This window comes from Harpia harpyja, chromosome 3 (genome assembly GCF_026419915.1).
Source record: "Harpia harpyja isolate bHarHar1 chromosome 3, bHarHar1 primary haplotype, whole genome shotgun sequence".
In the NCBI taxonomy this organism is placed as follows: Eukaryota; Metazoa; Chordata; class Aves; order Accipitriformes; family Accipitridae; genus Harpia; species Harpia harpyja.
In genome coordinates this window covers 39,405,557-39,433,371 of record NC_068942.1, presented here as the reverse complement: position 1 = coordinate 39,433,371, position 27,815 = coordinate 39,405,557, and the positions used below count along the sequence as shown (strand labels likewise).

At 45.9% G+C, this 27,815-nt stretch overlaps 1 protein-coding gene across 11 annotated transcripts in view; it reads right to left on the bottom strand.

The window, feature by feature from the left end:
- Window positions 1-11,339, bottom strand: part of PHF21A (PHD finger protein 21A) — a 139,873-nt gene extending 128,534 nt beyond the window's left edge. For 3 of the 11 annotated variants that reach the window (XM_052782079.1, XM_052782076.1, XM_052782080.1), the window contains exon 1: window positions 9,706-10,193. The gene's annotated coding sequence lies outside the window, so the exon portion shown is untranslated. Of the gene's footprint in view, window positions 1-8,292; window positions 9,364-9,705; window positions 10,196-11,320 lie in introns of those variants that run through there. The other 8 variants (XM_052782069.1, XM_052782075.1, XM_052782078.1 and 5 more) reach the window with 6 other exon arrangements.
- Between the last annotated feature and the right edge of the window lie 16,476 nt (window positions 11,340-27,815).

The window sequence follows — 27,815 nt, the reverse complement described above, 5'->3', positions numbered from 1 at the left end:
AGGTAGCCACATCCTTTCCATTTGGGGTCACTGACAAGAGCATCCTTAATACAGCAAATTCATACTACACACAACAATAGATTTACATGATAAAGATGCTTATCAGAGACAATTGCTGCAAGCTAAGCAGCAGTGAAACAGTAAGGTATGTGGAGCTCCAGCTAGATGCAAATTAGCAAAAAGCTTCATTATTAGTAATGTAGGCCATTGTAGTCCTTCTATAAAGTTATGAAAAAGGTTTGTTAGTTGGGGGGGGGGGGGTGTGCTGGTTTTTTGTTGAGGTTTTGTTCACTTGTTTTGTTTTTTAATTCATCACAAGTCAGGTTATTCACATTTCAGACTGAACATCTCAATTTGGGCAGTTTTGTCACACTGGCAAGAAGGAAGAGACAGACAAAAAGTATTCCTTGGATACAGGAAGGACTAATTTCTGGCTTTCATGTAAAATTTTGTTGTGTTAGCAATTAAGCAAAAGCCCTGAATAAATAGATTCCAAGTTCTTACAAAGCATTACAGGAGCTCAATATTATCCACTTTTTAAAGGAACAGCAAAGACACTAGAAGACGAAGTACCTGGTACGAGATCCCCCAAGGGCCAGCAGCAGCATCTTAAACAGACACGAGATTCTTCAAACTTTGTCAAGTACTTCAGCCCTGCAAAATCCACTTAAAACTACCTTTTTTGGGGAAAAGAATGAAATCCTGGTACTCTCGATTCAACTGGGAAGCTTCCCATCAACTTGAGCAGGGCCAGGATTTCCTCATAGATCAGGACACATTTGCTTTTATGAGATAAGAAATACTTACAGAAGAGTTTTTCGTTACGACTATGCATCAAACCCTTTTGTACATCCCTGTTACCCATGTTCCTTATCTAGAATACCCTGATACAGCAGCATTACAAAGGGCACTATCGCAGGCTCTCTACAGAGGGTAAAACATCCTTGAAGGACAAGATACATCATCACTCCACTACACAGAGATTTATCTTGGTTTCTTCTCCTGCCTGTTGTGTCGGCGTAATCAGCCAATGAAAGGGAATTTCATCCTTGCACGGCAACAATGACAGCCTTTCTAATCATGTCAATATACTAATAGTAACTATTTCAGCTAATCATGTGTCCTGTCAGCAATTTGCTCCACATGGGCTGTGAAGGGACTGGGAACACTTAAAACTATTACTAACTGTTTACAAACTCTATTACAGTTACAGCATATGTAAGGTTTTAGATGAATCTCCGTATAGATTTACCTTTTTTTATCAGTTTTAAACAGAAGTGTCAGCAATGTACAGTGCGTACAATGCATCAGTGCTGACAAAATACATTCCCTGCCTCAAAGAAGCTATTACCACCCAAATATCGTATCTGTCATGTTTATAATCTGTACAGGTGAAGGAGAGACTATGAAGCAAATATGAACTCTAAATTTATACTGAGTGGAATTTCCAGACACTCACTAAAAGAAGAATTTTGCCACACAGACCTAGATATAAGCTAATTACAGTGAATACAAAGCAGCTGCTTTCCAACATTAGGAATTTGGAGGTCTTGATCCTACTACTAAAGGTTCCAATTTTAGGCATTCAGATATTCTCTTTGACTTCTGCAGGACTTAAAAGTGAAATACACATGACTCTTTACAAGACTGGAGCTCTAATTAATTTCTCCAGAAACGTCAAAAAAGTTTATTTCATATTGTTTGGTACTTAAATATAAACCTTTTTTATTATTATCTCACACAAACTGAGGAACAAAGAAATTGACTGGGATCAGTTAAGTTAAGTGTTTGCTCACTTAAAAATTAAGACAACTGCAGTACCCAAAACATGGCACATGAGACTACAGCGAACACTAAATTTGCTACTGGCCTAACAACTGAAATCAAATTAACGTCCACGTTCACTTTAGCAAATCCCACTGAACATTATTAGTTAATGTCTTGTGTGAAAATACGTAATTCTCAGATATAAAAAAATAAGCATTCCGAAAGTTACTATTCCCCTACCCCTCCTCCAGAAACACTTCACCTCTTCGATGCGAGTTCAAGCGTAGTGGTCAGGGCTCAAACACACCGACCAAACACCACCAGATGCGCTCTGCTTCTGGTCGCACCTGCCAATACCTGAGTTTGAGACCCTGCGTCTCCTTGGTAACCAGCAATGACGTCATTAACCCCCCCAGAAGGAACACAAACCATCTCCCCTGCTCTGCTGCGTAAGGCAGCTACGTCATCGCTCGACCTCAGGAAACAGAGCGGTGAGATCTCAGCAGGTAAAAAGCTGTTCAAATCCCCTTTCGCTTTGACATAATTCCACTGCGACGGTTGGGCAGCAGCTTGAAAGGAGAACATGGCAGCCACATTGCCAGTAACGGAAGCCTCCTTCTGCCAAATGTTTCCATCCATAACGTTGCCTTGAAAGATTAAAAATTTCCAGAATACCAAGCAGGAGACTTGCAGTCACAGATGAAGCAAGGTATTAGTGCAATTATTAATATATTCTTTGTACAAAAACACACAGGCAGTTGGAGGACTTCTTTCATCGACTGCTCTTCCCTAAACATACTACCCAACTATAAACTGTCTTCGACTGGTAAATAAAAATACATGCTGCTGCACAGTAATAGCGGCACAGGTTTAAGCTGACCAACTAAGAACTGCATAAGCTATCGATGACTCGGTTTCTAGAACGTTATAGCATCTTTCACTTGTCACCCCGAATCTCCAACTTCTGCTCATGAAAACTACAGGCCCCAGGATGCATTAGTATATCGCAATCCAGGCAGGCTATTCAGATACAAACACAGCACTGCACACTGGGGCCTGTAGTTTCCACGAGCCACATTCTTACTGAAGATGAAACCAGATGTAGGCCATATTGCACACTTCCACGGGCCAGCAAACAACATACAGATACCGTACAGGGAGATCGCTGCTAGTAATCATCAGGTAAGCTGGATTGATATCCAGTTCTCAAACATCGAAGTTAAGAGGACAAAGATTTCAGTAAAAATAAACATCAGCTAACCAGTAATTCCCAAAGAATAATCAGCAGTTTAGTTACTTTTAAACATGCAGAATGGGCCGCAGCTTTTTAATATCTTTAGTATAAAGTGCAGTAAGATTCCCCTCTCCCCCCCCGGCCCAAGACTGCTACATTTATTAACATTAAAGAGTGCTCTTCTGAGTATCAATAGAAAAAGTATGTTTGGCAAGGGTCATATTCTCCCTGTCCAGAATTTAGTAATCTGGAAACAAATTACTCTTTTCCTCCATTTCTACAACATACTGAAGTAGGAGCTTGCCTCTCTTCCAAAAAGAAGCAGAGCTTAGCTGAAAATTAAATAGCTGTATCTCAGCGTAGGCCTCAGAGAAGAATATGCTGTACTTCAGTTCAGTAAAGGGAAGGGCAGCTCCCCCTACCAGTCTGTTCTAAGAAGGTTTTAATCGAGGAAGGAAACAACCAGGGATCAAAATGAATAGGTCCTCCTTTCTTTTCCCTCCCTTTTTCCCGAGCTCTGGATTATTATTATTAAAAAACAATAATATGTATATATCATTCCATCTAAGTACTTATGTTTCACTAGTCCTTGCAGAACAAGACAGTCTTTGCAGCATTTCCAGGCTAGCAGGTAGCACCCGCAAAACATGCAAAAGAAAAAGGACCAAGACTCTGACCCAAGAGAAAGACAGCGTCCCGTTGCAACAGAAAAACAAACGGTGACGCTTCAGTCACCTGAAAGTCATCCTGATGCACTTCCCTATAGAGGCACGAGGCCTCAGGAGCATCTAAAGGTTTTGTCAATACAGCAATACTGTCCATAGGCCAAAGACAGCTGTTGCCATAGTTACTATCAGCCAGCTTATCAGAAAATAATTATTGCAATTACTCAGAAGTTTTGTTAAAACAATTTAAGGCTTCAATAGGATACCACTTGATCTCTTCAATTAACTGTTTACAGCTACGCTGCCTTCGGGACCCACATAGTTAACGACGCTGGGATCTACAGGGCTGGAGGGGAACAAGGAAAGGAATCAATGTTCCTTCTCCCTTTTGTACTGACAGCTTGTATTTCACAGGCAGAAACAACGAAACCGAACCAACCGTAGAGTTCTCTCGCAGGCCTGGAGACCGAGTCCAAGCACAGGCCATCTTAGAGTCACAGGCTCAAATCTGCCCTCGTTTGTTTTAACCATTCACACATCTGTAGTCCCATTCAAGAAACACACCAGCTACATTTTCAAAATATATTTCTAATTACACATGCAATGGTAGAGTCCCTCAGTTAAGAGGCAAGCAACACAATTTCTGTAGCAAGTGAACTTGGTAAGATTCCCTTTTGTCCTACAAGCACCATACTGTCAGGTAGAAGGGCAGAATCTGGAAAACACAGATTTTAAGAAATCTGACATTAAAAAAAAGCATAGAAGCCGTGTGAACATGGCCTACAACACAGCTCGCATTAAGCAGAGCCTCACTCCTTATGTACTATCTATAAATGCATTCCCACCAGTACCAACAAACATTAGGCTAGGGCTGGGGGGGGTAGTAGTAGTATTGGGGGGGGCAGGGAGGAGGTTCTGATGTGGGTTTTTTAAAGTACGCTTTGAGCATATAATCTCTCATCAAAGAGTGCATGTTTGCAATGACAATGAACAAGAAAGCTCAGGTAAGAGGGCACGAATAACAGGTCAAACCATCCAGGCAAAGAGCTTTTAAGACACAGGGTACTTGATAATACCAACAGAGACATTAAAATGATATAAACAGTAAAACTGAAAATAAATGCTGCAGAGAAGCCTGCATCAAGTAGTGTATTCTTTCCTCAAAAGCCTGGCATGATCAAAGTATTAAAACAAAAGATTCTTTGGTAAAGTTGGGGCTTTGTTAGGGCAGTAGGCATGGCAATCCTCCCAGACCGAAGGAAGGGACCTTTTGGAACTTTCTACAGCTTTAAAAATTATTTTAAGGACAGGTGATCCTAATTATAAAGCCTGATTGTCACATGGGTGCATCCTTCCTCAGCACGAAGTATATTTTTAAAAACTCTTTCTATTTTTGTACATTTTATAGCCTTTCAATACCTACACTTGCCACTTTGTTTTTGTGAGGTTTTGACATAACAAAAGCAGAGTCAAACACACTTAAAATCATACTTCACCAATTTTAATCCAGTGAGGAACCTGGTAAGGTGCAGGAGCCATAAATTATTTAAAACTTGTAAGAGAAACACAGGGCGCTTTTTTTTTTAATGAGACTGTATTTGCAATAAGAAAAAAAGAAAGGAAAATAAGAAAATACAAAGTTCCCCCTCCCCAAATGTAAACAAACTTCTTTTTTGCCTGCATAATGCATATCCCTACTATGAGCACAAGCCAGACACTGGCTTTGTGCTATACTGAACATGAAATATTAATGTAAGATACCTATAAAAACTATCCTTCAGTTCACCCTCTATTTACAGGGTACAGAAGTAAATATCTTGCCCCTTGCATTCAGCAGACATCTCAAAACCCTTCTCTGTGCAGTGCCCCACCTTTCCAGTATATGGTTTGTTCCTAAATAACCTTTGTGCAGTTAAAATACATCAGAAACAGGATGTGAGCTGCTTTCTGGCACAGAGTAATTGAACAAGGGCAATTCACGAACGTACAGGAGCCAGGCCTTTTGTGGAGTCTTACACTTCTAGTATACAGCTACGCATGTGACTGCACAGTTGTGAGTATAAAGGGTGAAGGGGACAGTGAAGAAATACTATTAGAAGCTTACTAATAGGTTTTTAGCGCTGCCCCTTCTACACCAGGAGCCCCTCCTGAAGGCTGGTCTGCTTTAGAGCTCACATCACCATGTGATGGCCCTCCAAAAAGCAAAGCCCTATCAGACTATGAAGTTCTTTCTGGAAGATTTTAAACAAGCAAAACCAACAAACAACAAACCCGAAACAATAGTAAAAAGGTTAAGTCACCAACATGTGTTTCTCACATGACATTCATCTTGAGTTTCTGGTACCGGCACAAAATGCCCATAACATATGAAATAAGATAGTCCATCAAGGTTCCTACACACTGGTATTGAAACGAAAGAGAAATCTCCGTTGTAAATGATTTCCAGTAGTATCAATTCATTTGACTGAATAAAGTTCTTCACGGCTCCGAGAATAAGTATAAAGGAACTGAACAACTACGATGTGCTCATAGGCAATTATGACCATTATAAACAAACTGCATGAACAACCCAAGTGATAGCCAGGCTCATTATTAAAGCTTTCCAACTGCACACAGAATTTCACAACTTTCTAAGGAGCCATTAAAACACACTTTACTTAAAAAAAAAAAAAAAAAAAAAAAAAGAAAAAAAAGCATGAAAACAATCTCCTTTGTACAGATCCAGTCCAAGGAATTTTTTTTTTTTTTAATTATTATTTCTACAGTGAAGTTTAACAGACACACACAAAACCTCATCTCTAAAAAGGTAAGTGAAGTTGGAATAAGAACTATTTAGGCCCAATACTCAAAACACAGCTGAAGCTGAATGGCCTAGGGTGAAGAGAGATCTTTACAAAACCTAAACTGAAAGCAGTGATCTTACTGCTGAGGCTGGAAAACACAACAGCATTTTTCCTCTGAGGAACGTAAGTTTCAGTTTCCTACTTTTGCTTTATTTAAGTTCTTTGAAGGAAAGTTTGTATTTTCATTCCCTAAAAGAAGAAAACCACTTTCAAATGCCTTCCACCTCAAAACAAATCCAGTTCAGGATGCACATAGAAAAGAGCAAATATTTTTACCTGAAAGCTTTTAATCTTACGATGACTAATGGTAAAACAATTATCAATAACAAAATATTCCTTAACACGACATTTTGAATTATACACCACATCAGCTTTGTTAGTTAACTGAAAAATCACTAAAACCCGTAATGGGACCCACTCCAAGTTTCTTGTTGCTCAGGTCGGTATGGCTAAAAACTGGGGGTATGACATAGTTGACATCCAGCTGGTGGTTAAGTATTCAGTGAGCAAGCACCTATCTTCTGCTGGACAACGGGTCTCTTAAGACCTTGAAGTGATACTCTATACATGCTACTCTGCAACACGAAATCAACGGATAAAGAGATTGCTTCATATTCCCTCTGTATCAGCTCAAACTTCTAGCTGATGTAACCACCATAAAATAATCCAATTTCTCTACGACAGTAAGGCTGAAATGTTTAAAAACATGCAAGAAGCACTGCATCTATTTTTTTAAATACAGTTTTAACATTTCATTTACTGAGCTACAGAATTCCTTTTTCTAGAAAATAGTAATAAAAAATGCCCCCAAAGAACCAGTTTCATTTAGCTATTGTGAAACATGCCCAGATATAAATAAAATCCCCAAAGCCTGTGATCTTTCTACTAAAGTGTGGTAATTAACTTCTCCAACTAATATGGGTAGTTATGCACATTTTTTTGTTTCTTTCTTTAAGATCCTGTTCTTACTAGTAATTTAATATCACTATTTAAATATAAACTATAAAGTTATAGTACACGCAATCACTAACAAGTTTAATATTAAAGTTTTAGCATTACACATTAACCGGGTAGAAGTCATGAATTTTAGATTTTGAGGGTTTGTTTGGGGTTTTTTCCAAGGCTTTGAAAAGCATGTTATTTTCTTCACAAATTAAGCCCCGAAATAAGCCTCTTTTCGTCAAAGTTAAAAGTGCCCCCGCTATGTAGCGTATCCAGCCTCACCAGCTAGCTCCGGGCAAGCACAGGAAAGCCAGAGGAAGCTGACTTACAAAACTGAAACTAAGCAGGTGTCTTCATTGTTTGAAGTGAGCACAATGGGGGAAAAAAAAAAGTAAACAGACAACCAAAATCCGTTTCACTTCTGATACCTGAAAATCTACAGCTGAGCAAAAAAAGATGTACCTATCTGTCTATATGACTGTACAGGAGTATCTGTCCTTTAACCCGGTCACAAGCAACAGCATATCTAGTTAAGAAACTTCACTGGCCCAAAGGAGCCTACTACCCCTTACTAGAGCCTTGCCATTAGTGAGTGCATGTCCCCAACTGATTTTTTTCCATGCTCAGACCTACTGTACATCACAGTACACAACTTTCTCGTGACACGCAAGTTATTACCCCCAGTGGGACCTTTTTACATGCAGTCTCCACAGTGAACAAAAGTTCATTGTCAAGCTCAGGGCTTGGGCCCAAACAAACATCCAGGGGGTAGGAAGGGGAGACAGAGAGGAAGTGCCCCTATCCACAATTATAAGATTTGCAGGCAATCACCGTTACTTACAATTAAAAAGTGGGAACAGGTGTAGCAGATATCATACTTTGATAGCTGAACAAAGAATATTACAGCACGTGACTGAAATGTGATGACATTTGTTCACCAATCGAAAACAAAAGCCACTCTCCAATGGCACTCTTTCCTCCACCCCCAAGAATTAGGAACTTGGAAATCTCTCCATATTGAAACACATCTGTTCATAGCCTCATTTTTTGACACTTGAGAAGAAGTTGAATGAAGAGCTCCATGCATTAATCCAATAAGAATTCACCTAAAAACCTCGGCGTACAATCCTGCCAGCACCCACCAAACTGCAGAGGTGGTTGGGGGGAAAAGCTCTACCGACAGCGAAGCTCGGAATAATACAGGAAAGAAAAAACAAAACACACACCACCACCAAAAAAAAAAAAAATATCCCGCAGGAAGGCAAGTGAAGAAAGGAGCATACACAAGAGGACTAGACCAAATGGCAGAGTCCCACATAGAGCCCCACTCCGCCTACGCAGACGCAGGAGGGAGGGAAAAAATAAAAATAAAGAAGTAGCCGTCCCCAATGCGGGCAGCTGTGCCGGAGCAGGAGTGGGAAACCCCGGCGGCGCCCCGGCCCCGAGCTCCGTACCTGTGCGGGAAGGGCAGCCCCAGGGCGAGGGGGGCAGGCCCGGCTCCAGAATAACAAGTTGCAGAAGAAACGGAATTTTCCCGGCGCTGCTCGGGCCACAAAGACGAATGAAAGGAAGGAGGAGGGAAGAATGAGAGAGGAGAAAAAAAAAAAAAAAAAAAACCGCAGCAGCGGCTTTACTACGAATTATCCATCACCGAAAGCGGCATCATTTCCCAGATAATAATAAAACTTCCCCGACAGCATCGCGGCGAAGGACCCGACCGAGAGAAAAGGGCCTGGAAATAATCATCCTGAAGGAAACCGGAGGGGAGGGGATAAGCCTCCCTCCCCCACCCCATCCCCAGTGCAATGTGTCATCTCCTTCCCCTGCTCCTCCCCCCAACCCCAATGTGTCACCTCCTCCTTTTACCCCAAGTGTCACCCTCCTCCACCTCTCCCGCTCCCGCTCGCAAACTTCTGCGGGCGCCCGCCGGGGAGGCCGGGGGAAGGGGGGGGGAGGGGTGCCGCGCCGGCGCCCCGGGACGCTCTGCTCTTCTCCCCCCCCCCCCACCCCCCCGAGGGAGGGGCCGGGGGCCGCGGCGAAGTTGCTGCTCCTCATCGCCAAGTTGGCCGGAGAGAGTGCGGGGCGAGACCCCCCCCCCCCCGCCGCCATCCCTCGGCGCCCCCAGCCCCGCGGCGGCGGGGGGCGCGGGGGGGGGGGGGAGGAAAGGAATGGGGGGGGGGGGACGGCGCCCGGGGGGGGCAGGGAGGAGGAAGAGGAGGAGGAGGAGGCGAATCCGAAAGGTGGGATACTACACCCTGCTGGCGGCGGCGGTGCTGCTGCGGGCCGGCCGGGGTCCCCCTGGCAGGACCTCTCTGTGAGGGGGAGGACTCTTCTTCATAGGGGGAGGGTGCCGGCGCCGCCGCTCCTCCGGGCCTCCCTGTCCCCCTCTTCTGGGCGCCTCTCTCTCTCTCCTCCTCTCACTTTCTTTAAGCTAAGCGGGGAGTGGAAGATGGTAGGTTGCTCCCTTCTCCTCCTCCTCTTCGCTCGCTCTCGCCTCTGTGGGGTCCTTTTCCTTCCCCCTCTCCGCGGGGGGCTCCTCCTGCGGCGGGGAGGAGGGGGCGGGCGGGGAGGGAGGCACGAAGCCGGAGAGGCGCAGGAGGAGAGAAACTGTGACACAAAAACAAGCCGAGAAGCTGAACTCTTCTTCAATCCCATTCACCCGGCCCGGCCGCAGCACCGCTCGCCGGGATCCCTCCGCCGCCGGCCTCCCTGCCTGCCTGCCTGCCTGCGGCGCGCTCCCGACACGCCGCCGCGCGCGCGCCCCCGCCCGCCCCGGCCCGGCCCGGCCCGGCCCGCCGCCGGAGACCCGCGGGGGAAGGGAGGGAGGGGGGGGGCGGGCAGGGGGGGGGGAGCCCGGACAGACGGGCCCACGCCCACGCCCCCCCCCCCGCCCCCCGCCGCCGCGACGGCGGCGGGGCGCCGCCGGCCGAGCCCGGGCCGGGAAGAGGCGGGAGGGGGGGGGGGGAGCCGGGAGGGCGGGCTCGGCGGCTTCTCCTGAGGGGGACTACTTGACGTGTCGGTGCGGCGAATTTATTTCCCTTTGCCTAAGGAACGGGCTGTGCTGCGGCCCCCATTGCCTAGGGAAAAAGCCCGGATGTAAAGTGAGTGAAACTAAAGTAGAGTGAAGTAGGGCACCAAACTCTGCCGGAGCGGCGCCGCCGGCCGCGGCGGCGGGGGGCACCGGGCGGACGCACCGCACCCGCCCCGCCGCCACCGGACGGGGGGCAGGGGGGCGCGGATGGGGGGGGGGCGGGCTCGGCCAGCGCGCGCGCCCCCCCAGCTTCCCCCCCCCACCTCTCTCCCCCCCTCCTCCCGCCGCCTCCCCTCCCCCCGCCCGGCCGGCCGGCGCGCGGGGCTCGGCGGGGGCGGCGCGCGCGGGCGCGGCGGCGGGCGCGCGGGCGCGGCGGGGCGGGCGCGCGGGCGCGGGGCCGCGCGCAGGAAGCTGGGGCGGGCGGGAGGAGCCGCGCGCGCGGGGCCCCGCCGCGAGGGGCTCCGCACAGGAAGTTGATGCAACAGGGCCGCGGGGGGGGGGCGCGGCGGCGGCGGCGAGGCGGAGGGGGGGGGGGGGAGGAAGACCGGCATCCTCATCCTCATGCAAGGGGCTTTGCTGATGCACCACGGCGGGGTGCGCGGCCGGGCGGCCCGGGCCCGCGCCCAGGAAGAGCCGCTCTCCTTTCCCCTTCCCCTTCCCCTCCCCGGCGCATCGCCGGCCCTGCCATGTTATTCGCAGAAATAGCGCACCCGCTCGCCGTGCGGCCGGAGAGGGTTTTCCCTCCCTCCCTCCTCCTCCTCCTCCTCCTCTCCTCCGCCGCCGCTTTTCCGCCTTGCCGTTCGTGCAATGGGGTTTGCTTATTTATTTATTAACTTACTACTCCAGCGCCGGGGGATGCTGCCATTTGCTTTCGTGCGAGCAGCCGGGGGGGGGGGGGGGGACACACGGCAGCGCATCAGCTTTCCCTGCCTTTCTCTTTCTTTTTTTTTTCTTCCTTCCCCCCCTTTCCTCTTTTAATTCCCCTCCCGAAAGAAAAAAAATCGCGGCGAGTCAGAAAGTTACGATGAAGTTACATATCACGAATTTGAACGTTTTCTGCGGTCGACGTGAAAGGCAAATAAACGTGAATTCGACTGGGGCGGGGGGGGGGGAGCTGCTAACAACAGGGTCAAGATCTTGCAAGGCTTCTGGCTTACTCAGACCCACGGACGTTTCTGGGTCCGCGTGAAAAGGCAGCTCGGGACCGCGTCCCCCCCCAGTACCCAGCCACAGCACAATGGGCTGCTGGGGGCTGCCCAAACAGCCGGCCCGTGCAGGATCAGCTCTTATCTGCGATAAACTAAGCTTAAGTTACAGGCATAGCGTGCACACACACCCTCCCTCCCCGTGCGTCTCCGGCTTCTGAAAGTCTCCAGAGTCTCAGGAATACTTAAAACCTCGCCTTTACATCGGAGCCACCATTGCTAAAGCAGTGGGACGTGTTCTGGACGCTGCGGGATTTGCATGAGCTCTCACAGAAAGCCGGGGTTTGATGCAATGCAAAACCGATTTTTTTTAATAGCCTCTCGCATCACTTTATTTCTTCAAAATGTTCACAAGTTGGGAAGAAAAGTAAGTGTTTGCATTATCTCTGCAGATGCTTCAGGAAACCACGATGAACTCATTATTATGTTGTGAAACTAAATCCATAAAGCAGTCATGATGAGTAACTCAGGGACTCATCGTAATTGGGCAGTAATGCACAGTTTTATCATCTGGAGGATTCTGGTGTGCTCAACGTGAGCGGGGATTTACAGCAAGGTTCCCTCTCAACTGTCAAAAAATTGGGCTACCAAGCCATTGTTTATTTAATTGCTGTTAATTTTCCACTTCTTTTCCATCAGTTGGTTGCCAAGTTCTGTGTGATTTAATTGTGAACTTCACAACATTTGGTGCCTTTCTTAAAGCTGTAGCTCCTGGACTCATACAATTATGCAAGAAAGTCGGGTTTATTTTTTTTTAATTAAGTTTCTAGCCTGTGGGTTTGTAGATACGAGCTTGAAGACACAAACCTTAAAGGCACAAAAAGGAAAAGGTACGAAGCAAATAGAGTCATCCAAAAATGCCTTTTTTTTTTTTTAAATGTCACATTGTTCGGCTTTTTCTTTTTGAGGCAATCTCTCCTACCCCCCCCCTTTTTTTTTCTCTTTCTCTCTCTCTTTTTTTTTTTTTTTGCAAGCTGGGTATGATTCTGAACAGCAGGGTTGATGGAGTACTAAAAAAATAAAACCACAGAAAATATCAGGGTGCTGATCAAATACAAATAATTACTGATAGGTGCACAGTTCATGGATTAACAGGTAAGGTCACGTGCACGGGACTACCAAAAAATCTAAATCCACCAAAAAATCTACTGCCATCGCGGTACCTTTTCTAACATGTCCAACTGTGACAAGAAGTGTTACGGTTAGTGTAATAAAAATATGACACAGTTTTTAATAAATGTGTATTTGCTTTTTATACTTCTTTCTACTTTACTTCTACAGCCACTCAGTAGATAAAGCAGTACCGGGACCAGGTCAATTACTGTCAGATCTGCACCTTAGTTTACTGCGATTTCTCCTGGGGCTGGGGCACCATCCAGCCCTGTCCCTCCTCTCGCCCCTCCAGTCTCGAGTCCATAACCAATTTTTAAAACCCTCTGAAAATCCCAGCCACGATACTCAGACTTTTCCACCTCCATGTAAACTTTTGCTACCAGCAGTTCAAGCCATGGAGGCTGAGTGTTACAACCCAGGCATCAGCCTGGATTTTAATTTTACCTTCACTTAGTGTTTGCAGCAGGAAGAGGAGTCAGCTTACTCTGAAAACAAGCACACCGGAGTTGCTTTTGTCCTTCAGAGTTTTTGACAGAGGCACCAGGAAAATAAATACTGAGTAAAGCCTGTTTATTTCACTGGGTTTTATCTTTCTGGTTAACAAGCAAGTTAAAAGAAGCTAGAACCAGTGATTAAGTGTTATTAGAGATTCGGCATGTTTATTCTGCTGAGGAGTCAATACGCTCAGTTTGACTAAAGTTTGTTTTAGAGATGAACTTTGGACAAAGTTCAGAGAAAAAAAATAATCATTAGCTGTTACCGTAGATGTGCAAAGAAATTTTACGTGGTTTGTCTTAGAACTCAGACCATGATGGGTATCTCACGATGCCGGTTATATTCAGTGTGTGTTACTCACCGTGGTCTTCAGCTCACAGTGGGGTAGAGTGGCTCAGACCATTTTAGACCCTGAACTCCGCAGTTTAAGCCACAGATCCTGATTATCACAGACATGCTGAAAGTTTTTCCTTTAAAAGCAGTGCCCGTGCACTACTCCTTTGTTCAGACTCGTGATGATGAAGAGGAGTGCTCCCAGCCTCCATGCTACTTAGCAAAAAGTACACCTCCATAGGTGTATGTGTAGCATTCACCTTCTAGTAGCATTAGACGTGGTTTCATGTATGAAATTGGAAGCAACGGTACCATCAGATGCACAGCTAAATGCTTGAATAAACTGGCTGGTTTTGTTTGTTGGCTTTATACAGAGATATCTAGCACGCTTTCCTTGCAGTGAAAGGAAATCTTGCTAGAAGCCCTCCTTTGCTTTCTGAGTCTTTGTGCACAAAATTGCCCTCCGCACCTCTGCCTCCAAATGTGGTGTTCGTGCTGGTCATCGAAAGTCATAGTTCGGTTTGTCCGGATTTTCCACTTTCTGCTTGATCACATCACCCCGGATGCTCACCCAGTCCACTTTGCCAAGTGTGTTTCCTAAGAGCACTTACAACTACAAGGCAAATCCACAGCCTTTCCAAAGTTAGTGGAAAACTCACAAAAATCAACAGGTTTTCGGTGAGAACTTGCAAGCGGCTGCTGGATGATGTTTCTCATTGAATGTTATTCCACTGCTTTGGGTGAATTTCAGACAAAGATGCACAGTCCATGCAAAGTATTAATGCAGGGGCATCTCAAGAGTAATCGATTGTCATTACGGATAATTATTGTACTAAGTGTTCAAAATAATAACAAGTTACATCATAACGTGCTAGCTTTGCTATAGCCAGCCCATCTTACAGTGCTGTTTGCTGAGAACACTTAGAGCAAAATCCGAGGCGGCGTTAGTTAACATGCAGAAACAGTCTTGTAGCAACTCATGTTAAAAGGAATTAGCAGCAAGTGCAAAGGCTCCTAAACTACAGGTCACAGATCAAGCTGACAGCAGAGTAGCCACATAGCACTTTCTCTTCCCCTGGTTTTCAGCAACGAAACTACCTTAAAAAATAAACCAAGAGTTAGTTATCTTGCCTATTGCTGTTTTTCACTGTGCTTTTGGCAGGGATGCTAGATGGCTGCAAATAAGAGGGGAGATAGCCTGTGCAGTCGTGCTTAAAAGAGAAAGCCGTTAAGACCATTTCAGGCAAGACATACCCCAGCCTAAGAAAACAGTCGGGAACCTGCCTGTTTTTCGCATCGGTGTTTGAACACGGGGTTATCTCTCCAGCAGGATCCAGGCAAAGAGCTCCTTCTACAAGCAAATACCTTCCTCTTCCCAGGGTCAGGGAAGGATAGGGCATCGCTCGCTTCCAGACGATAAGGGAAATTAAGCAGACAGTTTAGACCACCGGTTGGGGCCAGAGTCTGAAAACATGACGCACACGAGACACTCGCCATTAAGAATATCAGCCTAAGTACAAACTGCGTTGCAGAACGCAACCACCTCCGACTTCAGACATGGATTATTACCTTCCATAGGAGCTACTGCTTACAGCAGCCCACGAAGCAGACCCCTGCTTACCCTGGCCCATCCAAAAGGACTTGCTCACTCGGCAGCTGCTGCTCAGTCCAGCCGGGAGCGGTGCAGCCGCAAATCTTGCTCTTCTGATGCTCTGCCTGGGAGGCAGCGGTTGACTGGGTGAGCTAAAAATGGCCGTGGGAGTGCATTGCCTGGGATCTATGTTCCAGGAAAGGTAATTCAGCCTTTCGGCTGCCCTGTTCCTTTTGCAAAATTCATGTTCTCTAGGCTGCCCCCAGCAGCAGAGCCAGGGAGGGCCTGTCAGCGCAGCAGAGCGTCGTGTCTGTAGTGGGATTTCACCGGGGATGCAAGCTCTGCCGAGGTTAGCCTTGAAAGGATGACTCCGTCTTGCTTTCTCTTCCCCTGATCACTTAACTGTTTTGCTTACCGGAGAGACTGGTTATTTCACACAGAAGGTGGAGGACTGTAGCTCGGAGGGGGTAGCCTGGCCTGTCTCACCAGAGAGCAGGGGGGACCTGTGAGGACCCACCATCGTCTCGTACCTGCCAGCAGCTCCCAGAGCTCTTCTCCCTTGGCTCCCCTCTTAGGGTTTCAGTCATGTTAAGGTTTGGGTATGTAAAGTCAGCAAGGCTGGCGGCTTCTTATCTGATCTGCCCTCCAGCAAAATGCTGGCTATTTCAACCAGTAATTCTGTATCGGATCGGCAATTTGGGGAGGCCAGAGTGTATCTTACCCTTCACAAGCCATTGCTCTCTGCTTCTAGAGGTGCGTCTGCTTTCAGTGAGTCTGGTGGTCTGGCCGCTTCCAGATTGAAGGAAGATCTGAGCAGCGATACTGTCTCTGGGAATCAAGAGGAATGGGTTTTCTTGCCCTTTTTTTTGTCTTTTCTCTTTAAGTAGATGTGAGCAGTCATAAAGGGGACATTGCTCATGGCTCTCAGGTGGCTGGCCAGGCTGACTAAGCACGCTTACGGATCCCGTACACTGTTTAGAATCACAATGAGCTAGAAATTGTGTGCCAAGATGCAAACGGTCCAGGGAACAGTTTCTCATTTTTAAGCCAGCAGTATGAAGTAACATAGGAGCAATTGCAGTTCCATTATCAGGTAAAAGAAGCTCTCTTGGGCTCATTGCCCTTTTTGTTAAACAATGTAATGCCCCCTAATTCAGGCTGATTTGTTGTGATGTTGGTCACCTCGCTACATTTTTCAGCTGGAGATTGTTGGCCCACTAGTGATTAGGGATATCTAGTCTCCATCAAAATACCCTTTTCCAGATGCCTTCGGCAAAATTCTCTCACTTATTTTTGAGGAGCTTGGAGGTGAGCAAGTTTAGTAGAATTAGAAAGCTGTGGATGGAAATGAAACCGCTGAGTAAGTTTTCAAGGACCCACTGAAAGGAAATGACAACTTTTGTAATGGAGCATTTCAGTGTGTCACTAACCTGATAAGCAAATAGAAGTGCAGAGTGGTAAACCAAGGGCACAAGCCACAGACCATGACAGCAACTACCAGGCTGTAACGCAGGCATATAGACATCTGAATGGGTAGACCTCCCACACACACAGAAACCAGAGATTGCAGCAAACAGCGTCCACAAAAAAATGTCCATTCCTATAAACGGTACACCACCAGTAGACAGGACGTCATGTCTTTTTAGTTCTTTTAGGTGTTAATGGTCATTTTGGCACCTCGCAGGAGAGATGTGATAAAGCAGAGCCTCCCCTGAGGAACACACAATGTAAAAGGTCACTACAGGGGAGAGGCGGGGAACCCAAGGTGCCTTAGGAAAACTAGGTGATGATGATAATTTCAGGATGTTAAGTACTTCAAATATAAATACTGATTGTGGTTTTCAAAAACATTTGCAGAAATTTGGCCCCTAAATCCTTCCATATCACTAGATACATAAAGAGCCTGGGGTTTGAGTGGATGGAGCACCTAAAAAGCAATTCAGTTCTCTTCAAGTATTTCACTAGGCATATATCTGAGCTGCCGGTTTGGAGCTGCCGGTTTGGGACTATACCAGCTGAGCAGCATCTTCTCTTATAGAAAGATGTAGCAAGAAGAATACCAGTGTTTGAGAGCAGTGCAGAAGTAGTAAGCTTTGGGAAGTATTAAACTACTGGAATCCCATGTATTAATACAAGTTGTCCTGACTTTACTGTGCCGAAAAGTATCCCAGCATAGGCCGGGGACAGGGGAGGGAAGAGGAGCTGTGAAACAACTGTTACGAAGGAGGGATGGGGAAGAGGAATCCAGGAGCGGACCTATGCCTGGCTTCGCATGCAAGCATAAGAGAGTTAACGATGACTCAGTGGACAGAGAGGTCAGTGCCAGTGCAGGGATTCAGAGTGGGTTTTCATGGCCTAACAATAAATAGTGTTAGTCAACTCTAGATTATCTGGGATTAAGTGTATCGTGGGTGCAGATACCCCTGAGGTGACCAATGCTGAACTAGCGTGGGCTCATGGGAACGCTGCTGTGCTCACAGCATTGCATCTTCTGAGGAGCTGTGGTCCCCTGCCCTTCACAGCCCCTGAAGTCACCAATCCCTCCCGGCAGAGTGACACCCTCTTCTCCGAGCTTCCTGGGCAGGTCTGGCTATTTCTGGGTTTCTGCTTTGGCTGCGTTACCTCGTCTTGCCACTTTCTCGGATAATCTGGAGTTGAATGCGGCTGTGTTTTGAACAGTGGGCAGGGACAAAGTAAAGATCAAAAGAGAGTCAATAAACCTGACGAAGATGGGAGGCATCTGCACAGCGAGACAATGCCCTTTTTACTTAGTCATGTCTTACAATACAGCTACCGCATCATAAATTCAGAGAGACATGTATGTAGAGAGAGGTCTACACAGATATTTTATTTATAATTGATTTTAATATCTTCCACTCGAGTCTTCTGTTGTTTGAGTGATAGGCAAGTTGCAAAATACATCACTCAAGAGTTAGGGAATTCGGCAATTAAGCCTGTTTGCGCATTCTTTGTGTTCAAAATTGATTAATAACAGTAAGATACACCAACATTATGCTTTTCAGCTAAAAGACAGTTAGATAATGTCAATATATTCACATATCTTGCTGGCATCGCTTCCCTATATGAATAGTACATGTAAGCATAAACATATTTTTCTCTCACTAGGAGGGACAGAATGAAAAGGCTGTTTCTTTCAAAGCTCTATTAGGCAATCAAGTGGAAACATGACATAACTTGATTAGTTTCTCTCGCAGTGGACTTGGAAACACCATAGTGAATTTGAATAAAAACCTATGATAGTTTGAAAACATTGCAAAGTTCCAGGTCACCTTAGTCTCACTGGTAATATCAGTGGGGCTCCTGAAAGCATCGACTCAGTGCTTGCCATCAGCCAGATAGTTAAACAGGGAGTTGGAAGTTAGATGAAGACTATAAAATTCAACGGAAGCTTGTGTTTTCCCTATTTACAAAGCCATTGCATGCCCACCCCCTCAGAGCAAGCTGAAGGACGTTGTTTCAAAAAAGATAGGCTAGAATTAGAAAGGCAACAGAAGGAACAGGGAATAACTTTCACCTTCAGAAAAAAAACGTGGGGACTAGGACTTTTCACTGAAATAAGAGAAAACTGAGAGGTAATATAAGAGGCCTGCTAGATGGAGAGCAGCGTGGAGAAGGAAAGTAGGGAGTGATTGTTCACTGTTCATCAAGATGCAAGAGTAAGTGGCACTGAGTGAAATGATTAGACAATGTTTAAAACAAACAAAAAGCAATACTTTTTTGCTCAATGCATAATTACATTTGGAACTCATTGCTGCAAGATTTCATGGAGCCTGAAAGTATAAATGTGTTCAGAAAGGCATGAAACAAATCTACTGAAGGATGCAACATCTGACTCAGCAAGCCCTTTTACTACTGATTGCCAGAGGCTTCCGGGAGGAAGATCCTTCTGGATGCTCCCGATTTCTTACAGTCCTCCTTAAGTACCTGAGTTGGGACATTATCAGAGGAAGGCTGGGCTAGATGGCGCATCTTTGGTCTCCTTCAGTATTGTCACTTTTATGAGTTCAGGAGTAAAGGAAGTAGTAATATTTTGGTGAAGGGGGAAGAAAATCAGTGCAAGAGGATTCTTCCCTATTCATGTGTGCCAATGGTATATAGACTTTGCTCTTTACTTGAATAGAGTGAAACTTCTTGTACTGTGGGTTGGGTTTTTTTTCTTCTGAGAATGAAAACAGGCCTTACATTGTCATTCATATCACATTTACTGGAATGAGCGGCAGTTTATCTTTTAATAAAAACACACTGTTTGAACGGGAATCACATAAGGGGGCTGTTTGAAGGTCGTGGAGGAAATGGGCTACACATCCCTACTAAACCAAAAACAGCATCCTTGCTCTCTGCTGCTTGAAATACTGTTCACAGGCAGCCGGTGCTAGGCAGGAGCCGGCCAGGGAAGCTGCCCGGTGGTGCCCGGTGACCAGTGTGGCTCTGCCAGACCCCTGTGGTGGGTTTGCAGCTGCCCACCAGCACGCTCCCATCCCAGCCAACCTCTTCCCTGGAGAGATGGAGATCAGGGTCAACCCACCCAGCAGCTTCCACTAGGGGCCACTGCTACATAGAGGAGGAGGAGGAGGAGGAAGAGGAGGAGGAGGAAGAGGAAGAGGAGAGGGAAGAGGTCAGAAAGCATCACAGTCTTGAGGTTTTATTTCCAGGCATGAGGACATCTGCTTGCAAACGGCTTGGCAAATGTGGATGAAGTACTACTGTTTCTGTTGAGGCGCACAAGAGAAAAGGGATGGCCACTGCAAGCTGCAGGGGCTGTTTCATTTCCAGCTCAGACATTACTGGCAGGGACTGAAAAGTCACCCCTCCTTCCAAACCCTTCTCCCTGCACCATGTGAACTTAGAGGAGCAGCGGATCGCTCGTTCCTGGGGGGACGTGAGGTCGGGGAGGTGAAATGTCCTATGCGACAGCACTTCAGAAAGGAAGCAATGCATGTTCTGACAACAATGAAGTTATATTTACAAATATCTGTATGAAATTTGCAGCTTCCAGTTTGGACCTAAAGAAAGGCTTGTGTGCCTAAAAGCTTGGGGTTTTTTTCCAGTCATACTGGTTGATCTCATAACATACATATATATTACCTTCAAGACTTGCCCTTCTTTATCCTTAGACCATGGCAATGACAGCACTACTAAATATAATATTGAGACTTGGCAAAATATATTTTTAACTCCCTAGTTTCACATGAATCATGTCTTCGCTTGCTTGCATGGGATGCTTGCTGCTTTCTAGGGCTTCAGTACAAGCAAAACTGAACTTACAGGGCCAGGGAGTAATTATATCAATGGATATTTCTAGGGAATTCACTCAGAAGTTTAAAATTCTTTAGGGAATCCCTCCTGGCAGATATGAGAAGACTGTATGAGCAATATTAACCTTGACGGATAAATTGAGACACCTCAAACTCTGCCTGCCCTCATGGAGAAGAAATGCCTCCTCAACAGATTTAGAGAGAAATTCAAGGAAAATGCCAAAATACGTAAAGGTGCTAACAGACCATTTCCAGCCCACCACGCCCCTCAGCAATTCTACTTTCACGCAGAACTGAGAGAAATTAATTATTCCCCAGAAACAAATGTTTCTCTGCTATTTGTAAAGAGCTAAGGGATAGGAAGTTACACCCCTTCTACTGTGGAGTCCTTAGAGGGGATCGAATAGCTTGTGTTTATTTATCTTTACTAGCATAACCGGCTGTCAGCGGATTATCTCCTTCTGGCATCGAGATGGCTCCTTTTCACCATCAGGCAGCTGCAGAAGCAGCAGAGATTTTTTTTGCTGATTTTTGGCTTCCTAGTTCATCACGTCTCTTCCTTTGGTTGCTGGTGTGAACTGCTTGGTGGGGAATCTGCCTCTGAGGCCAGTCTGTCCTGCTTCTCTGCTACGCATATGAAAAGTTTAGAGGCTCCTTCTTTGGTTCAATATTGAGGCTAAAATGGTGTGATTAAATAGATAAACAATAGTGTTGTTTTGCATCCTCTGGCTCAAGATACAGCTGCCCCCTATATGTGCTTTGAAATGATACAGGCACAGGAGCTTGTGCTGGGAAGCAGAGGGGTTCTCCCCTGCAAGGTGGAATTGTCCCAGATGTACAATGCTTGTCATGGTACAGCAGCACCAACACCTGATTCAGGTGAGAATCATGGGGTTTGGGGCGCTGTGCAAACAGTTAAGGAAAGGACTGACTATTTCCACCCCTGAAAACTTAATATACCGCATCAGCACTAACAAACTCCAGCCCTTATCTCAGTCTGAAACCACATGCAGTGAGAAAACATGCCTTTTGCCATTACCTGTCTTACTGCTACTGCCACCCCTAACCCTGGGCTTAACAACTGCAGAGGGGATATGCCTGCACCAGAACAGAGCGTGCAGCATTAGGATTATTCAGATATGGTCCTTACCTTCACCTGGAAGAAGGAACAGAATACAGTAACGATGAGTCCTCTACAACTGCTGGCTGCTTCTTTCCACATTGCCGCAGCTTAGTCCATGCAGCATGCTCCTTTCTATTGACTTCAGCTGGCGGCATCTCAGGTTGTATCACTTTGAGGGAGATTCCAGGTGGTGTGGGGTGAGGAAGGTCCCTGTGACACTTTTGTCTGTGGGGGTCTGGGATATCTCAACAGTGTGTGGGCTGGGGCAGGGTGGTGCCTGGGGGTTACACCTGCATCTGGAGTGGTCCAGGGCACTGCCATATGGTGGAGCCCAAAGGAGAGTAATTTGGAGGCTGAGATTCCTCAGCATTTTAAGGTAAGGACTGGTCACCTCACTTACAGGGGGACTGAGATGCTTGGTTTGGGACCAGCTGAGGTTCCTCAGTTCCAGGGATACGGATGATGCCTCAAGAAAGAGACCCCAGACTGCAACAATCCAGAAGTGTCCCTTAAGCCTCCATTTGGGGTGATGTGGGTCATCTCAGTTTGGCATTGACAGGACACCTCAGATTCGCTGCAGTGCATTGATTCTGCGCATGCAGGGGGCACTCGACATTAGGGGAGGTCTCCAGACCTCAGTCCATTGGCCTCAATATGCCAATACTGAGGGTCAGGATACCACCGCCTGGATGGGGAGTTAGCTCAAGGCACACCAGTTTCTGGAGTGCAGGACTGTGTGATATAGAGGGGACCAGAGAAATTAAGTTTGTGGAGAGGTTGCCCAAGAGCACCTCCATTGTACTGCCAGGATACCCAAGTATGGTGGGTGTCAGAAGAGCAGAGCTTGGAGCTCTCTGGGTGTCTGGATTTGGGAGGGTACCAGGCAACTCAGCTGGAAGGCACACATGATGCTGAGCACCATCTCCACTGTGTCACTGGCTTCTTAATTTGGGAGGATCCATTGTGCCTTCAACCCCTGTGAAACCCCTGGTCCAAACAGTACTTCTAGCAAATTTTATGCAGTTGATGGGAGTAGTGTAGGAAAATATCCAAGTCCAAATTTATATGGCCTTCCCATGTCTACACCCAGGCCTAGCGGCAGGGCTTGGCCAAAGGATGGTGTCCTGGTTTCGGCTGGGGTAGAGTTAATTGTCTTTCTAGTAGCTGGTATAGTGCTATGTTTTGGGTTCAGTATGAGAAGAATGTTGATAACACTGATGTTTTCAGTTGTTGCTAAGTAATGTTTATACTAAGTCAAGGATTTTTCAGCTTCTCATGCCCAGCCAGCAAGAAGGCTGGAGGGGCACAAGAAATTGGGAGGGGACACAGCCAGGACAGCTGACCCAAACTGGTCAACGGGGTATTCCATACCATGTGATGTCATGCTCAGTATATAAACTGGGGGGAGTTGGCCTCGGGGGGGGATCGCTGCTCAGGAACTGACTGGGCATCGGTTGGCAAGTGGTGAGCAATTGCATTGTGCATCGCTTGTTTTGTATATTCCAATCCTTTTATTGTTATTGTTTTTCTATTATTATTATCATTATTAGTTTCTTCCTTTCTGTTCTATTAAACTGTTCTTATCTCAACCCATGAGTTTTACCTTTTTCCTTCTGATTCTCTCCCCCATCCCACTGGGCAGGGGGCGGGGAATTGAATGAGCGGCTGCGTGGTGCTTAGTTGCTGGCTGGGGTTAAACCACGACAGGTTGGAAACATAGGGCTGAGCAGCACTCTTGGGTATGGCAAGCACCTGCATGGTCAAAGCGAAGAGGGTGGTTGCTGTGCATTAGTCCCCGCGCTGCAGAGCAAGGTGGGGGCTTGCATTGCATGCTACGGGGAGGCTCAGAAAGTGTCCTGGTGAGGCACTCTCATTCCTGCATGGCTCCTGATCTTCCAGCCTTACCATTCATTGCAGTTCAAAAGCGTGGCAGAGCACCCCAGGGTGGGGGAAGGCCTGCCAGCCATAACGGCGTAAAAAGAGAAGAAGGAACCTGCACTTTTCCTAATTCAGATGAAATATCTGTATCAGAAGAGAATGTCAGAAGAGATTAGTTTGAATACGAAGCAGAGGGGACCAGAGACCACAAGGTCAAGTGTTGAAAGCAAATAGAGAATAGATGTGTGATGGGCCTACATGTGGTGGAGGGGGATAGTGCTTTCTACTGGTGTTCAAAGGGGAGCTGTAATGTTTTAGATATTTCCCTTTGATGAGAAGGAATGAAATACTGCAGGTACCCAGGGAAGTTGCATGAGATCATCAGGGAGAGTACCCAGTCTCGGCGATATGTGCAGGGCACGTGCGTTGGCAGGGGCAGGTAGGAGATGGCTTCTAGAGGTGGGCACCTGGAGAGAGAAGGAGGGAGATGAAGAGGAGGCATGGGCAACAAAAGGACCCCCAGAGGGCATCAGGGTAGGGTGGGTGAGGAAAATACAATCCGAAACTGAGTAAGTTGTTTGAGAACAGTAGGCAGAAAGTGAAATTGGGCTGAAAAAACGTGAAAGGGAAAGATAAAAGAAAAACAACACAACCAGGGAGAAAGTGAGAACAAAGAAAGAAAACCAGACTGTGAAATCCACCTGAAAAGATAAGTGAGTTCCTCACTCCCTATCTCTCACTGCAGTGAATATTTGGAGGATTTGACTTGCTGCCTGAGGCAAATTATGTTAAGTAATGGGGAGGATAATGGGGTTTACACATGGAGGGATCTTCTTGCCTCCCTACTGCTGTTTCAGTAACAAGTGTGTGGCTTTACATTATGTCCTTTGTATAGGGAAGGGCTCTACAGTATGTCAAGGATTTTATAGTGAAGTAAGGGCGGTAAGGGCTGGGACCGGGAAAGGTGACTGAGTGTGCTTGAAAATATTTCAATGCTTAAGAAAGTGTGTGTTCATGTTGTTGTGATATTTTTATAAAGATTCAGTTTAGAGCTGTTTTAGGGAGGAATTCTGAAATACTCCAAGGCTTTTCTCCTTTCTTCCCATACTTCTGTCTTCCCCCAAGACTCAAACAATCTTCACCTTTTTTCACGCTATGTTTTAGGATTACTGTTGTCTTTTGTTTTCTAGCTCCTTTTTTTTTCTTCTCATGGACTCACCTACTTTAGGATTTGAATTTCTTTTTTTCTTGCATTCCTTCTTTTCCCCCTTTCTTTCCCTTCAGCTGTGTTTTCCTCATTGCAAGTGTGATTCTACCTTTAAATACCCGCCTCCATGAAATGTCCCTTCTTTCCTGCCTCCTAATGCATATTCTTTCTCACATCCTCCAACTTCCCCTTGCTCTTGCATATGCTCTTCCCTAGCTTCCCATCTTTTTGCCCCCATCCTCCTTGACATTTTTCTTTCCTCTCCTTGTTCCTGCCTGTATCCCGGTGTCCCTTCCTGCCTTCCTCTCCCTCCATCATCTTCCTTGCTCACTTGCAACCCCTCTGGTCTCCAGCTTTCCCTTCCTGCCAATGCCCCCCTCCAGCCCAAATGTCTCTGTCTCTCCTTCTCCTTGTGGGAAGACATGCTTGGGATAGCCTGTGAGAGGGACAAGCCTGAAAAGAAGGACTTACAATGAGAACTTGAGAAGAACAAGCCATGAGGAAAGCTGAGGAGGAAGCGAAATGTGTAGGAAGAAAGTCAAGGAAGGGAAATGAGACCAGGGAGGCAAAACCAGAGAGAACTAAGAGTCACAAAAATACTCAGACACAGTAGGGGGAGAGAGAGACAAAAAAAACCCCAACCAGCTGGAGAACACAGTAGAAAAGATAAGGGTGTTCCTAGTTATCTGGCGCTGTGGCAATGAGTCAGAATCACTGAGTTTCCGATCTCCTATTCAAATGTAAACAAATATTTCTTCATCTTTCCTGCAGTGATGCCCAAAGGGTGCCAATCAACCCATGGCACAGCAGGGTTATCCACACCTCGTAACCCCAGCAGCACTTTTGCTGTAAGGCAAAGAGCAGGAGGAGAGTACAGCACACCTGCAAAGCTGTCAGGCAGCTGTCAGGCAGAGGGGTTAATAACTGGTTGGGTTTTTTTGTTTTTCTCCACCAAATCTGAAACACATGAAGATGCTTGCCCACAGATGAGCCAGGACGACCACGCTGGCAGGATAGCCTGGCCCTCACCAGCTCTGGTACTCCTTTTCAGCCTGAGAGATGTCCAGCAGCTGGATATTCTGCTCCTCTGCCCTTTGCTTCCCGTAACTGAACCCTACACGCTCCCAATAACTCTCACCTTGTGTATTTGGTAAAGTCTAACCCCTGTGTTCAGATACGTGAGCTAGAGAGATATGCTATACTGACCCTCGTTAAAGATTATTGTATTCTCTGACTGTGAAGTCTGTAAGATCTACCCATTTTGCTCTTCTCTTTGGACCCATAACCACATGAAAATAAATACTTATAATAAAGAGTGATTACCTTTTCTAGGTACATCTTGCCTATATCTGGCCATATGTCAGTGTGAGACTGCCTCACCCTTTACTTTATATTTGTCAGGAGAAGCTAAGTAAAGGTTGTATTAACTGCTATTTGCCCTGGTCCTGTGGTATGCAGCCAGTGTGAAATTCAAAGACAATTTAGAATGCTATCACCGGTCCTGCTGATGGTATTTTGCACTCCCTTTATTTAGTACAAAGCAAATCATACCTCAGGTGCTTAATTTTCTTCTAAAAAAATTAAGACATTAAACATATTTGCTTTTCAGCTTGCGAACACTCCATCCCTCTGATGCAGTGGTTCTGACTTCCTGGGGACTGCCTGTCTAGAAATGTTTGTGCAGAGCTGCTCACTGTACAAATACACCTTTAAGATCCACTCCTAGTGAGTACTCCCCATTTAAATCCACATAAGTTGGTCATGAAGCAGAAGGGTCACTGAGTGTACTTTGGTCCTTACAATTGCAATCAATTTCTGAAGAGCAGAAAGTTTCCTTAGGCAGCAAAAATATGTTAGCTCCATCAGCAAGACAGCACAGATTGAGGCTGTTGGCACTTAATATATGTAAATTGTCAGGAATCCCAAGTCACCCATCCAAACCAATTCTTCTGAAGGCAATGCACTGCACCCCATCTCTCTCAAATCCGCCACAAGTCTTGACCAACTCTAGTTGGCTATTTCTGGCACGACCGAGTGAAGCCCTTACAGAGTTTTTAGTGCTGGAAGGGATCACACCTTCTGTAATGCTGTATTTCAAACATGTAGCAGAGAACAGGAAAACAAGCTGCAAGAAAAGCGATGTACGTTCAGATCTTCTCTCTTTCAGTGGCTTGCTGGTGGTGCGCTAGCCAAATCACTGGATTTCTCTGCCTACTCTTCCTTATGCAAACAAGGGGAAGTGATACTTAGTCATTATTATAACATCTAGGGATGCAAATTACTGTGTCAATGATTACTGTTTGTTCTCAAAATACATTCCATTTCCCTTTATCCCATTTACAACACTGGATTAGTCACTTCCAATATTACAGAATCATAACCATTCATTCCTTCAGCTGAAGTACTAGTTTCCCTAAAAAGAAAAGTGTCTCTGAGAGGTGGGCCACTATGTGACACAAGGATATGCAGGATCAAGTTGCTTAGATACTGGGGTGATGGAAGCTATTAAGTACAGAGGTGACCAATAAACAGCACTAAAAAGTGCATAATATATTGAGGATATAGCAAACGCTTGTCTAATGTAACATCTGATGGCTAATGAGGATTTGTAACTCATCTGTAAGAACAGCTTTACTTTCTTGCAATGATACTGATTGCATCAGGAATTTCATAGTAGTGCAGAACAGTACATAAATTAAAATCATTAGACTGATGGGATACACAACTGTTGGCACACATCACTGTGCTTCCATGAATGTGGATTTTACAAAGTAGGAAATATCTTCAAGAGTTTACGTACATCTTCGTGGTTTTGCAAAGGAGTTTTGCACTGCTACGTGTGTATTAGTGCCAACATCTCCCTCACTGAATTTGGAATTATAAAAAAATCCCTGATATCTGACTATATATTGTCCTAGCGAGGGAGGAAAATGTTTTATTGAAGCTTGCTGGAATTTTGAATGAGCTTTAATCACGGAGATGCTGGAGACAATTACTCGGGCTATGGCTACACACAAAATTGCAGCAATTGAACTGAAGATTGGAAACTGATAAAGCAGTTCAAGCCCGTATAAAAATACCTTTCTCAGCTTAGGTCAGTATGGGCTCTATA